Source organism: Melospiza melodia, chromosome 5, assembly GCF_035770615.1.
Source record: "Melospiza melodia melodia isolate bMelMel2 chromosome 5, bMelMel2.pri, whole genome shotgun sequence".
NCBI classification, from domain to species: domain Eukaryota; kingdom Metazoa; phylum Chordata; class Aves; order Passeriformes; family Passerellidae; genus Melospiza; species Melospiza melodia.
Genome location: NC_086198.1, coordinates 64,184 through 76,151, shown reverse-complemented (window position 1 = coordinate 76,151; position 11,968 = coordinate 64,184). Strand labels below are relative to the sequence as shown.

At 44.8% G+C, this 11,968-nt stretch overlaps 1 long non-coding RNA gene across 5 annotated transcripts; it reads left to right on the top strand.

Moving 5' to 3' along the window:
* The first annotated feature begins 3,404 nt into the window (after nucleotides 1-3,404).
* On the top strand, nucleotides 3,405-11,590 carry LOC134418139 (uncharacterized). 5 transcript variants are annotated; one of them, XR_010027724.1, is made up of 7 exons: nucleotides 3,405-3,545; nucleotides 8,147-8,211; nucleotides 8,833-8,896; nucleotides 9,587-9,662; nucleotides 9,782-10,091; nucleotides 10,432-10,549; nucleotides 11,144-11,590. It is a non-coding gene; the product is annotated as an uncharacterized LOC134418139 (long non-coding RNA). The 5 variants fall into 5 exon arrangements; XR_010027723.1 differs by lacking the exon at nucleotides 3,405-3,545 and adding an exon at nucleotides 4,634-4,750; XR_010027725.1 differs by lacking the exon at nucleotides 3,405-3,545 and adding an exon at nucleotides 7,325-7,616 and having other exon boundaries at nucleotides 9,782-10,041.
* Nucleotides 11,591-11,968: the final 378 nt, after the last annotated feature.

The window sequence follows — 11,968 nt, the reverse complement described above, 5'->3', positions numbered from 1 at the left end:
CGCGACCGTCGTAAATGGTGCCGTAAAGCGCGACCGTCGTAAAAGGTGTCGTAAAGCGCGACTGTCGTAAAAGGTGCCGTAAAGCGCGACTGTCGTAAAGACTGCCGTAAAGCGCGACTGTCGTAAAAGGTGCCGTAAAGCGCGACTGTCGTAAAAGATGCCGTAAAGCGCGACTGTCGTAAAAAGGTGCCGTAAAGCGCGACTGTCGTAAAAGGTGCCGTAAAGCGCGACTGTCGTAAAAGGTGTCGTAAAGCGCGACTGTCGTAAAGACTGCCGTAAAGCGCGACTGTCGTAAAAGGTGCCGTAAAGCGCGACTGTCGTAAAAGGTGTCGTAAAGCGCGGCTGTCGTAAAAGGTGCCGTAAAGCGCGGCTGTCGTAAAAGGTGCCGTAAAGCGCGACTGTCGTAAAAATGAGCCGTAAAGCGCGACTGTCGTAAAAGGTGCCGTAAAGCGCGACTGTCGTAAAAGGTGCCGTAAAGCGCGACTGTCGTAAAAATGAGCCGTAAAGCGCGACTGTCGTAAAAGGTGCCGTAAAGCGCGACTGTCGTAAAAGGTGCCGTAAAGCGCGACTGTCGTAAAGACTGCCGTAAAGCGCGACTGTCGTAAAAATGAGCCGTAAAGCGCGACCGTCGTAAAAGGTGCCGTAAAGCGCGACCGTCGTAAAAGGTGCCGTAAAGCGCGACCGTCGTAAAAGGTGCCGTAAAGCGCGACCGTCGTAAATGGTGCCGTAAAGCGCGACCGTCGTAAATGGTGCCGTAAAGCGCGACCGTCGTAAAAGGTGCCGTAAAGCGCGACCGTCGTAAATGGTGCCGTAAAGCGCGACCGTCGTAAAAGGTGTCGTAAAGCAGCACGGTCGTAAAAGGTGCCGTAAAGCAGCACGGTCGTAAAAGGTGGCGCAAAGCGTGACTGTCGTAAAGACTGCCGTAAAGTGCGACCGTCGTAAAAGGTGTCGTAAAGCGCGACCGTCGTAAAAGGTGCCGTAAAGCGCGACCGTCGTAAAAGGTGCCGTAAAGCGCGACCGTCGTAAATGGTGCCGTAAAGCGCGACCGTCGTAAAAGGTGCCGTAAAGCGCGACCGTCGTAAATGGTGCCGTAAAGCGCGACCGTCGTAAAAGGTGTCGTAAAGCAGCACGGTCGTAAAAGGTGCCGTAAAGCAGCACGGTCGTAAAAGGTGGCGCAAAGCGTGACTGTCGTAAAGACTGCCGTAAAGTGCGACTGTCGTAAAAGGTGCCATAAAGCGTGACTGTCGTAAAAGGCGACGCCGCAGCGCTGTGCCTGCAGTGCGCCTGTGCAGACGGCAGGGATCGCTGTGCCTGCAGTGCGCCGGTGCACACGGCAGGGGGCGCTGTATAAAGTATAAAATATTAACTATCTATAAGGAGGAATAAAAGCTCTATATCATGTGCAGCAGTAGAAAATTTCAGGCTCCCAGGGAATAACTCGTTTTCTTTAAATCATTTTCGTTTTGGAGTTTTTTTAATCCCAGGTAGCCTGAAAGTTACTACTGCTGCTCTTTTATTCTAAAGCTAGAAAGGAAAACCAAGATTAGAAGTGCAGGGAAAGAAAGAAAGAAAAAGAATAAAAGAAAATAAGGAAAGGAAATGAAAGGAAGAAAGAAGGAAGGACAGGAAGGGAGGAAGGAAGTCAGACAAAAAACCCAAAAACCAGGAGGGCAAGGAGAAACCTAGGGGGAAAAAAAAACAAAACAAAAAAGAAAAAGAAAAAGAAAAGAAAAAAAAAAAAAAACAACAAAAAACAAACCCACATAAAAAAAAAAAACTCGAGATGGGTGAGAAACCCCCCCTTCCCGAAAAATCCAAGATGGGCAAGAAAAATCCCAGAAATACCACAGAAAAAAAAAACAGGAAAAAAACAAAATAAAGGAAAAAAAAAAAAAAAACGAAAAACAAGAACAAGATGGGCAAGAAAAAAACGCAGAAGAAAACCCCAAGATGGGCATGAAAAAGTCCAGAATAAACCCCCAAGATGGGGGAGAAAAATCCCAGGAAAAAAAAAAAAAGAAACAGAAAAAACCGTAAGAAAGGCAGAGGAAAAAAAAAAAAAATCCAGAAAAGAACCCAAGATGGGCAAGAAAAATCCCTGAAAACAGACCAGAGAAAAACCCCAAAATGGGCAAGAAATAAAATCAGAACAAAAAACCAAGATGGGGAAGAAAAAATCCAGAAAAGAAAAAAAAAAAGGCCAAGAAAAACCCAGGGGAAAAAAAAAAAAAAAAACACCTGAAAAAAAAAAACCCAAGGGGGGCAAGGAAAAACCAAAAAAAAACCCAACAAGATGGGCAAGAAGAAACGAAGAAAAAACCCCAAGAAATGCCAGAAAAAAATCAAGGAAAAAGGGAGTAAAAGCCCCAAGAAACAAGGCAAGAAAGAGAGGCAATAAAGGCCACAAAAACTCAAGACAAAAAAAACCAAAAACAAGACATGCCAGAAAAAGGTACGAAAATGGTTCTGCCAGGTGCGATCAAGGTGAGCGGGTTCAGTTTCAGGTCCAGGAGATGAACAAGTGTCAGATTAGTTTGGGGCACTGCTGTGCAATGCAGCCGTGACAGGATTTATGTTTAAATATAGTTTAAATAAATTGGGGATTGTTTGGCTTTTGTTGGGGTATGGGCTGGAGATTTCATAAAAAATATAAAACTAGAAATCCAAATATACGATATATGTATGTCGATATCAATAAATATTTAATACATATAAATATAAGTAAAAGAAATCTATTGTGTCAAAAGAATATACCTATTATTATATAAAAAGGTATTCTCTCCAATATATATAATATCTATAAATATAACAAATGAAAATTACAAATATAGATGTGAATAGAATTATGACAAACAAAATTATTTTTAAACTTTCAAATGTGTTTTAAATAAAGGGGTGTCTTTGCTTTTTATTTTGTTAGAGGCAGGGGTTTTATTTTAAATAATATAAGTACTATAGAAATGTAAATCGACATACAGAAATATATCATAAATATATAGAGATATAAAGATATAATACCAAACTATGAATAGAAATAGAAATCTATGCAAGTAACATGAAGAGATGCAATATATAATATAATTTTTATTATACAGTAATATAAATTCTAAATATAAATGCGAATATAAATATGAAAAATATATGATGGGGGCTCGGAGCAGCCCAGGTGTGAGTGTGAGGGTGATGGGGGCTCGGAGCAGCCCTGGTGTGAGTGTGAGGATGATGGGGACTCGGAGCAGCCCAGGTGTGAGTGTGAGGATGATGGGGGCTCAGAGCAGCCCAGGTGTGAGTGTGAGGATGATGAGGGGCCGGCTCCTGCCGGGGCGAGGCTGTTTTAGGGGGAGGCTTTGCCTCAGCTCCCTTTTGCATGGAGCTGCTGAGTGGAGGGGTTTATGGGGCGCTCCCGGCGCTGTCTCATGGAAGGACTGCGAGAGCTTCCCACAGGGTCGGGGGCAACACCTGGATCCGCGCTTGGGTACGTGGAGCATCGCTTAAAGGAGGCGCCGAGGGACGAATCTTTGTGCCGGGGAGCAGCAGCCCAACAGGTGAGCCCGTGTGGGTTCGGAGCGGGGAATTTTCTCCTTCCCCTTTGCAATTTCATCTTGCCAGTCCCTCCCCGGTTCCCCAGGAACAAAAATGGAGCTTATGAAGACAAAAGGAATTAAGGAGAAGGAAGCAGCTCCTCTTCTTTTATTGTCTGCGTTTGACCTGAGGGGATCCCTCTTGACTTGTGGTCTTAAGGGTGTTGATTGCAGGAAAAGCTGCCTTTTCCAGGCTGTTAGGGGTATCCCGGAGGTGACAGGGAATCCCTGCGTTCTATTCTAAGGGGAATGGGAAAAGTATTCTTGTGGTATTCTGGGTTTGATTTGAAGGCAGCCACCCCATTTTCACCACCCTCGGGTTTAAATGGAGGGGGCAGCCCTTGTGTCCCTCCTTTTGAAGGGTTTGAATGGAGAAATTGCCCTTCGAAATCGCCCTTTCCCATCAGTCGAAGGCTTTCATTTGGGGAGCGCCCCTTCTTTTCTGCTCTCCTAGGGGGTGAAATTGGAGGGGAGAACACATTTCTTTGCCCTTGTTGAAGTGAGGTGAACCCGCCTGCGGCGTAGGTTTCGGGGCTGGCTTGCGGGAAGCCGCAGCTCCGGCAGCGTTTGCAGGGCTGCAATGGGGCTGTGCCGCTGCATTGGAGGGCGCTGCCCGTGCCCGCGGCCCGGCCCGGAACGTTCCCGCTCGGGAGCGCTGCTGGCACGGCCCGGGCAGCTGCCGGGGCGCACGGGGGATTCGGCGCGGCCGGGCCGGCCGAGGGCGGCAGTGGCGGAGCCGCGCCGGTGCGAGCCGTGCGGAGCCGAGCGGAGCCGGGCCGGGCCGGCCAAGGGCGGCAGAGGCGGCGCGGGCGCTGCTGCGCCGGCCCGGGCGGTGCCGGCCGCTCCGTCCGCTCCGGGCGCGGGGCTCGGGCGCCGCCGGTAGCCCCGGGCCCGGTGCCGGCCCCGCCGGGCAGGGGCAGCGGGCGGGGCTCCCCGGGACGGCGCCGGCCCCGCGTGCCGGAGCAGCCGCCGCAGGAGCCGCTTTCCTGCCGGGAGCCGCGCTCCGTCCGGGGCCGGCAGCGAGCGCGGGGTTCGGCCGCTCCAAGTTCGGCGGTGCCGTGGCTCGGAGGCGCTTTGGAGGCGTTGATGGCATCGCTGGGTTCGGTTTGCAGCGGGTGTCCGCTAAGGGATACGGTGTTCTTCCTGAGTGGGCACGGTTCTCGGTGCCGGTAGGGATGATAATGGTTTGTTTTGGATTGAGTTTTGTAGTCGGATTTTATTTTTTTTTTTTCCGGGTATTATGTTTAGAAGGGCGCGCAATGGTTTTTACGGGTCGTAGCGCGAAGCAGCGGTTCAGATTTTAATTCTCTAGCGGTGGCTTTTATTAGCGTGAGTGTGTAGTGTTTGTTTTGGGGGGCTTGAGGTAGCGTCCTGTCGTTCATAACAGCGGGTTTTTAATCTTGATAATTGCATGTGTGTTTATCGTCTTCCAGGGCTTTTATTTGTTTGGTTTATTTGATTGTAGTGTATGTTTTATGGTTACGGGTAATTTGGGGGACATTGTTTGTGGTTACGTTTGTCTTTAGTCTTTGTGTTTGTTTCTAGGTGGTATTTTTATTTTGATAGCTTGAGGCACTATGGGTTTATTCAGTTGGGAATAATTTTTTGGTTGCAGATTTAAGTTTATCTCGTTTTTGGTATTATTCTTGTTGTTGGTTTCTTTATTTTCTTGTTGTTGTTGTTGTTGTTGTCTTTTAATGTATTTGAGTATTGTTTATCAGGGGTTTTTTTGGGAACATGGGTATTTATATGGTGGGTTTTTAAAGTATTTATTTATTTGGGTAGTTAATTTCTTAGCTTTTAGTGGTTGAGATGTTTTTCCATTTTGTTAATTAGTTCAGGTTTTAAAGTTATTTTTACAGAGGATTGTTTATTCCTTGAGTTAGTGTAGAGGTAGAATTTTGTTGGGTTTTTTTTTAGTAACGTCGTTCAGGGTGAGTGGCACTGGCTTGAGTTTAGTAGATTGGTTTGACTTTTTTTTAGTACTTTTTGTAATTTGCTGTGTGTGTTTCTAGAGGATTTCCTTTTATTTTGGTTCCATTTTTCTGTCCTGATGAGAATTGTTATTGAAAAGAGTGTTCTTTGTTTTTTCGCTGACACTTGTTTGGCTGTTGGAGGTATCTTGATGTTTTTGGAAGACGTTGGTGGGAATTTGATGCTGTTTGTTTCGTCATTTCATTTAGGAATTGGATTTTAAATATGCAATTATGACTCTAACTATATTGAAACAAAAGAAATAGATGTGTAGCAATGGGAATGAGCCAATTTTATTTTTATATATTCGGTCAATTTTTAAAATTTAACATGTAACATAAGTCATGATATGTTACAATAAGTTATTCTAATTTTAGTAGAGTATTGTGTATGTTTTTAGATATATGAATAGAGAATATAAATGTAAATACAACCCAAACAAAAATACAAATATATAAATGTATTGCAACTATATGCAGACAGATTAAAAATTAATATTAAATTGTAAATGTAAAATAACATAAATTGATACAATATATAATACAAGTAATACTGCATATATTTTATGAAAAATATTATAGGAAATGGATATAAAATAGATATAAATACGGATGTGATCTATCTATCTATCTATCTATATCTATCATTTGTTGTATATTATGATAAATATAAATATAAAAAACCATTTAGGTAGTTTAAAATAATGGATGGTTTTGTTTTTTCTTTGCCAAAGCAGGGGTTTTCGTGTAAAAATTACAAATACAAATAATATAAAGGTAGAAATATAAGTATAGAAATATATCATAAACACATTAAAGATTTATATAAAAATTAGAAATATAAGGAAAAATAAGTTGTAGCAGTAGATGTGGTAAATAATTTGAAAAATATTTCCCGTATATTTTTTGAATAAGGTGCATATTATATATAGTTATTAATATAATACATCAATATAAACGATAAATATATATAAAATATCAACTATCTATAAGAAGGAATAAAAGCTCTATGTCACGTGCAGCAGTAGAAAATTTCAGGCTCCCAGGGAATAAATAGTTTTCTTTAAATCATTTTCGTTTTGGAGTTTTTTTTTTTTACTCTCGGGTAGCCTGAAAGTTTCTACTGCTGCTTTTTTATTCTAAAGGTGGAAAGGTAAACCAAGATTAGAAATACAAGAAAGGGGAAGGGAAGGGAAGGGAAGGGAAGGGAAGGAAAAGGAAAAGGAAAAGGGAAGGGAAGTGGTGAAAAACAGAGTGAAAAAAGTAAAAAGAGTTGGAGGGAAAAAGAGAGGGCATTCGGGAGGAGCGGTGCTGCCTCAGGTCCTTCCCCGCCCTGGGGCGAAGGACCCGTTTGATGCCCAGGAGGGACTGCAGCTCCCGGTGGCGGGGGACGGAGCCGTGGCTGTCAGCCCGAGACTCCAACTCCCGGCAGGCCGTGCTGCCGGCGCGGCGTGTGACGCAACGGCCGACGCGGCACATGAGTGGCTGGCGTGCCAGGCGGCCGCGCGGGGCTGTGCGCGCGCAGCTGCCGGCGCCTCTCCCGCGCGGGACGGCGACGCTGGAGGGGCGCAGCCTCCGTCTGGCCGCCCGCACGGAGCTGAGCAGCGCGGAAGGAGCGTCCGCCCGGTTCCTCGGCCTCCCTCAGCGGTGCCGGGGGCGCGGGCGCTGCCGCCCGCCGATGGCGGAGGGCGCGGCGGTGCTTTGCTGCCGCGGGCCGGGAGCTGCAGGAGCCGCCCCGGGCGAGCGGCGCCGGGCGCTGCCGCGGTCCCGGTGGGGCGGCTGCCCTCGGGCTGGCGGAGGCGCCGGAGGAGCCCCCGAGCTGCAGCCGTCTCCCTCGGGCTGCTGCCGGTGCTGCGGGCGGAGGCGGCTCCGCCGCGTGTTGGGCGCTGCGAGCAGGGAGCGCTGCGGTATCGCCGGCATGACGGGGCTGCTGCCTGCGTTAGTGCTCGTGGCTCTTTGTGCCGTGACAGCGGATGGAGCGGCGCTGGGCGGTAAAGCCAGAGATGGCCGGGAGAATGCCCAGCGCAGGGAGCGGGCGGGCTGTGTGCTTCGGATGGCACAGGTGCGAGCTGCAAAGCCACCCCCCCTTCCGCCCCTGCCCTCCCGAGCCCTGGGGAAAATGTTTTCCAGCATTGTCGAGCTTCTGAAAGACAAAACTTGTGATTTGACACTTGCATCCAGAAAAGGTTTCTGTCTAAATTAGCAAATGCCTAAATTGTTCTTGGTTACATCCCATGACCGGTTTCAGGCAGCGACTTTATAATGCTTTTAGGATTTTCTTGTACAATGGTGAGAAAACAGGCAGGTCTGATAGTGGTTTCACTTTTTTTTCTACTTCACGTTCCATAAGATTCTTTTATGCAAGCGCTTGTTTTAAAATTCTACTGTAAGCGTTTATGGTTCACTTTTTTTTTCTTTGCAGCACCCGTGACTTTTTTTTCCCCTCTAAATCGGGAGTAAATATAGCTGAGTAAAATTACCTTGATTTTCTTCCTTCTTTTTTAACTGAATTGTTTTTATTAAAAATCCTATTTGAATATGTAGAAAAAGTGGGGATGTCTTGTAATATATCGTAGCTTTTCTTGTTTACAGGATACTCAGAAAATATGTCTCCCTTAGAGTCCCACAGAAACGTTCTCAGTGCGATCTCTATCAAGGTATGTATTTAAAAGTAAGTGATCCCTTTAGATATTTGCCTGTGAATTACCTTTTCCTGTAATTCAGAGCTTGCGTTCTGTGGGTTTTATGATGAAGCTGTAAAACATGTCAAAATGGTTTTGCAAGTCTTAATCGTTGAAGGCAGCAATAAGTGGATTTAGAGCCTGTTCTTGAGCAGACAAAGGGAAAAAGTGTGACTTTGATGCTGAACTTGTCATTTTTCATTTGACTTGTCTTGCATTATTTAAGAGTAGAGAGAACTAGAAAAAGAGAGAAATCGAATTGGTTCTTGAGCACTCCTCAAATGCTCACCATGATCCAGTGTAGAGCCGAAGGGAAGGGTGATGGAACAGAGCTCTGTGCTTTAGAAGGAAATAAATTTAAAGCTGACCTCCGCACAGAGTCTCACTAACTTCTGTGGTTTTAAAATACAAGATAAGTTTAGGAAGTGTTGGAAGTTAGTGTTTTGGGAAAGAAATGGCAGTTCCACAGAACATTCCATTGAACAGAGGCTCTGGGAACGATTCACGTTGTAAGTGCTGTCACTGCAGTCAGTTGGTGGTTCAGCCTTGAAACGTGCACTTGGCCTTCTGTAAAGCACTGTTTTGTTTGCCTTTCAGTGCTATGAGTCTTGATCAATTGGAGAAGAGCCCAAGAGAAATTTTTCATCCCTTGATATAAAAGGTAGGAAGTGACTTTTTTTGGTTTGGTTCTTTTTCTTTATTATTTTCTGGAAATAAAAGTAATTAAGTATAGGTACTACTGGTTTGTTTCTTCCAGTAGCAGGTGATAATAATAGCAGTAGTACTAGTAAAAATCATAATAGAAATAATAACAATAGTAATGTAATACTACTTAAACTGTCTTTATCCATTGGACTGGCCATTTCAAATCAAAACTTCTAAACACAAATCAAACCATCATCCTTGTAGAATCTTTCACAGCAGTGGGCTAAAGATCCTGGTTTTGTTGACAGCATTTATTGGTTCTGGAAGAACAAGAGGGAAGTACAAGCCTAACTACTTCTAGCTCACAGACCCGTCCAGTGAACCCAGCTTTGTGTTTTGGTGGGCTTGTGATGACTTTGAAATCAATTGCTCATTCCAGTAAAAAAAATTCATGTTTTTTTGAACGTGACAGCAGAAATAACTTTAGGCACCAACTGAATAATAATAGATCACCAGTTTAAGTTAAAAATTCATGCTATACTATCAAAATTTAAAGGTAAATTATTATGTATTAGGTGATGGTATAAAGTGTATGTTCTAATGTGTAATGCAAAGATACATACGTCCCTGAAAGTCCTTAGAGGAAACAAATTTTTATGTCTGCTGTTTGATTGTTTACCATACGATATTTGGTTTCATTTCCCAGGGATCGGTGAATTTTAACTTTGGAGTCCCCTATGCTAAGGATGCTCAGCTTACAGGTGATGAAATGTTCAGTAATGGTGAGTTTTTCACCTTCTCTTTAATTGCTATGCTGATCTGAATAAGAAAAAAAAAACAAAAGCAAGAGAAAAAAAAGGATGGTTTATTATTTTTTACGCTGTTATGTTTGTTTCCTCAGTATTTGCTGCAGCTCTGCTTACCCAAGCTTTGGGTTCCTTCTGTCCCACTGGGAGTTGCCCAATTTGGTTGCATCTGGTGAAATTCACCCTGAGACCTTACAGAACCAGCTCCAACTACGTGAGAGCCATTTGCAGTTCTCTCCAGACGCCTGGAGAATGGGCGACGTTTCTGAGGATCCGGCGAGCGTGCTTCTGTCAAAACTCAGTCTGTGAAATTCCTGGGGAAAACCCTTCTGTGTCCTGAAGGGTTCAAACTCTGGTGAGGATCCAGTTATCAGGTGCTCACCTGGATGGTTCCAGCTCCCAAAGGTAACACTTGTACTCTTGCCCTGTAGTTTACATCTATTGTATTTTTGTTATTTTGCAAGATTTTTTGTCTTTGCAAAATATTGTGCATTTCACTCTTTGGAACCTCTCAGATGGTTCTTTGGTGCAGCACCACCCCAGGGGACACTTGGCTGCTGTCCTGAAGGGGTTGGTGGCTAGAATTGTAAATCCTGGAGAGTTTGTGAGTCTTCTGTCCCCAGGGAGGTGTCATGCTTGGTTTACTTTTGTTCTGTTGGTTAGGCGCTGCTTCTCGTTGCAAGTATGAATTTCAAACTGCCCTGTTCTTATTTTAACTGTTTTCCTGGTTCTCTCCGCCCGGCAGGGAAAGACTCTCGTGTCCTTGTCGTCGGGCTCGGTGCTGTCCAAGAAGATACGGGGACTAAAAAAATCATAAGAAGCAAAATACGACTGCAGGGAAAAGAAGCTGGAGAGAACAGAAGGTGATATTGTTATCCTTACCCTGTATTAGAGACATCCGCTGTGCTTTGATGCTGGCAGCTGCCAGGGGCTTGTTAGCTCTTTGTAGGCAGGTGTAGGTGTTCACTTGTAGTTTTTTTCTCTGGACAAGTCAATTCAAACTTTGCTAAGCTTATATTTGCAGATTACTCTCTAGCACAGTCCAGCATGACATTTTTGAATGTTGTAAAAATACCATGTTACTTGGAAATTGCTAATGAAGAGAAGCTTTAGGGGAAAATAAGATTTCAGGGTTGGAAGTTGTGAGAAGAATTTTGTGGGGATGTTAGACTGAAGTAAAGCACACTTGGTGCTGGACTGGCACGCTGGCAGGTCCCCTATTAAACAGTAGTGCTGAGATTAGCCTGGGGGTTGCCCGTTGTTTCTGTAGAAATCAATGTTTCCTGGTCTTCAGAGGGAAGCTGCTTTGAAAAGCTGGAAGGTGCAGCATGCTGACAATCCCCGTGCTTTGGATTAAAAGTAGATTTCAGAAGGGTCCTAAGCTTTTGTCTTTTCCTAGAAGTCGATGTAATCCTATCGAGGAGTTTTTAATTCTGTGTTGCCATGTCATCCATCAGAGCCCTGTTGTACTAATCTTCATACAAGTACAAAACAAAAAATCAGACCCTGTCCCAAGCACTTAGAGGCCAGAACACGATTTCCTCGGGCTGCCATTTGTGTGCCATCGGTACTCACCATGGAAGCGAGCTGGGGATTGTTGCAGCTGTTGGGAACAAACCGCTTCTCGTCACACAGAAATGGAATTGGGACGACGCCTCGGCCAGCCCCTTTCTGCCATCGTCTCCTGAATCTGCAGCAGAGCAGTTCCAGTCCATCCCGGCACGTGTAATCCAGTTCCTGATGATCTGAGCACACGGAGCAGCGCTCAGCTGCTGTGGGGGGCTCAGGGAAGGCAGAGTGTGCATTGTCATCTTCCTGAACCTACAGACAAATCAAAGTGAGAAGCCACAGCGTGGAAATCAGTCCCATATATGCTAAATAAAACTTGCAGATTTTTTTAAGAATTGTTGTTGCTTGTTCTTTGTTGTGCTTCAGTGCTTAGAAAACCTCCCTTTAAAATCAGTTCAGTTCATCAGTTGAACCTTTGTTTGCAGACCTTCACTGAGCAGAATTCATTGCTGACTCAGTGCACGCTGTGCTGGCCTCTCGGGAGTGTGAGGAGCTCATGTAGCTGTGTGCTACTTTTTGCTTTAGGATGCTCTAAGGTATTTATTCCTTTTGGGATACGTGATGAGAATTCCCAAGAGAGGTAGTTATAAAGTATGACATCGGGAAAAAGCCTGTGTAGTTGGAATGTTGTTGCTGTCAAAAGTTAATTTTTTCTTAGCCAGTAGTTAGCTTTTTGCTTTATTTTTGTGGTATCAGTATTTTATTGTTTAAAA